The sequence below is a fragment of the Arachis ipaensis genome, chromosome B2 (assembly GCF_059453495.1).
Source record: "Arachis ipaensis isolate K30076 ecotype BB chromosome B2, ASM5945349v1, whole genome shotgun sequence".
Taxonomy (NCBI): domain Eukaryota; kingdom Viridiplantae; phylum Streptophyta; class Magnoliopsida; order Fabales; family Fabaceae; genus Arachis; species Arachis ipaensis.
The window spans coordinates 46,380,148-46,382,801 of NC_142437.1; positions in this window are offsets into that span (position 1 = coordinate 46,380,148).

The window sequence follows — 2,654 nt, forward strand, 5'->3', positions numbered from 1 at the left end:
AGCACACACCAAGTGGGTCCCGGAAGTGGATTTATGCATCAATTACTTACTTCTGTAAACCCTAGTAGCTAGTTTAGTATAAATAGAACTTTTTACTAGTCTTTTAGACATCTTATGATTTTTAGTTCATCTTTAGATCATATTGATCACATTTGGGGGCTGGCCATTTGGCCATGCCTGAACCTTTCACTTATGTATTTTTCAACGGTAGAGTTTCTACACTCTATAGATTAAGGTGTGGAGCTCTGCTGTTCCTCATGAATTAATGCAAAGTACTACTATTTCTCTATTCAAATCAACTTATTCTGCTTCTAAGATATTCATTCGCACTTCAATATGAATGTGATGAACGTGACAATCATCATCATTCCCTTACGAACGCGTGCCTGACAACCACTTCCATTCCACCTTAGATTGAATGAATATCTCTTGGATCTCTTAATCAGAATCTTCGTGGTATAAGCTAGATTGATGGCGGCATTCATGAGAGTCCGGAAAGTCTAAACCTTGTCTGTGGTATTCCGAGTAGGATTCAGGGATTGAATGACTGTGACGAACTTCAAACTCACGAGTGCTGGGCGTAGTGACAGACGCAAAAGGAGGGTGAATCATATTCTAGTATGATCGAGAACCTCAGATGATTAGCCGTGCTGTGACAGAGCATTTGGACCTTTTTCACAAGAGGATGGGATGTAGCCATTGACAACGGTGATGTCCTTACATAAAGTTTGCCATGGAAAGGAGTAGGACTGATTGGATGAAGACAGCAGGAAAGCAGAAGTTCAGAAGAACGAAAGCATCTCTATACGCTTATTTGAAATTTTCACCAATGAATTACATAAGTATTTCTATCTTTATTTTCTATTTATTTATAATTTATTTTCGAAAACTCCATAACTATTTGATATCCGCCTGACTGAGATTTACAAGGTGACCATAGCTTGCTTCATACCAACAATCTCCGTGGGATCGACCCTTACTCACGTAAGGTTTTATTACTTGGACGACCCAGTGCACTTGTTGGTTAGTTGTGCGAAGTTGTGAAGTCATGTTTGGACCATGGTATTGTGCACCAGTTATTGGCGCCATTTCCAGGGAGAGAACGAACAACAAATTTTACAACCTCAGAGTAACAATTTCACATACCAAGTTTTTGGCGCCGTTGCCGGGGATTGTTAGAGTTTGGACAACTGACGGTTCATCTTATTGCTCAGATTAGGTAATTTTCATTTTGTTTTATTTTCAAAAATTTTTCAAAAATCTTTCAAAAATTTTCCCTTTGTTTTCAAAAATTTTTTCAGAATTTTTAAAAATGAATTCTAGAGTTTTATGAAGCATGTGAAGCCTGGCTGGCTGTAAAGCCATGTCTAAATTCTTTTGGACTGGGGCTTCCAACCCAACATTATCAAGAGCAAGCTAGTTGTTGCTAATCCATCAGCTGCTGTATGCTTAATTTGTCACTTAAAGCTTGGCTGACCATTGGCCATGTCTAGTGTTTTGGACCGGAGCTTTCACTAAAAGCTTGGCTGGCTTGTGAGCCATGTCTAATTCCTGGACTGAAGCTTTAGACTAAGAATGCAAGATTCCTGGAATTCATATTAAAAATTTTGGAATCCTTATTTTTCTCTTTCAAATTAATTTTCGAAAAATATAAAAAAAATAAAAAAAATAATTTAGAAAATCATAAAAATCAAAAAAATATTTTGTGTTTCTTGTTTGAGTCTTGAGTCAGATTTTAAGTTTGGTGTCAATTGCATGTTCATCTTGCATTTTTCGAAAAAAATCATGCATTCATGGTGTTCTTCATGATCTTCAAGTTGTTCTTGGTAAATCTTCTTGTTTGATCTTGATGTTTTCTTGTTTTGTGCCTTTTCTTGTTTTTCATGTGCATTTTTGCATTCATAGTGTCTGAACATGAAAGATTTCTAAGTTTGGTGTCTTGCATGTTTTCTTTGCATATAAAAATTTTCAAAAATATGTTCTTGATGTTCATCATGATCTTCAAAGTGTTCTTGGTGTTCATCTTGACATTCATAGCATTCTTGCATGCATTCATTGTTTTGATCCAAAATTTTCATGCATTGAGTCTTTTTCATGTTTTTCTCTTTCATCATTAAAAATTCAAAAATCAAAAATATATCTTCCCCTTTTTCTCTCTTAAAATTTCGAAAATTTGGATTGACTTTTTCAAAACTTTTTAAAATTTAGTTGTTTCTTATGAGTCAAATCAAATTTTCAATTTAAAAATCTTATCTTTTTCAAAATCTTTTTCAAAAATCATATCTTTTCCACTTTTTTTATTATTTTTGAAAATTTCAAAAATCTTTTTCAAAATATTTTCAAAATCTTTTTCTTAATTTTATATCATATTTTCGAAAATATCATCAACAATTAATGTTTTGATTCAAAAATTTCAAGTTTGTTACTTGCTTGTTAAGAAAGATTCAAACTTTAAGTTCTAGAATCATATCTTGTGATTTCTTGTGAATCAAGTCATTAATTGTGATTTTAAAAAAAAAATCAAATCTTTTTCAAAACTAATTTCAATCATATCTTTTCAAAAATATCTTTTTATCTTATCTTTTTCAGATATCTTTTCTAACTTCTTATCTTCTTATCTTTTCAAAATTGATTTTCAAATTTGTTTCAACTAA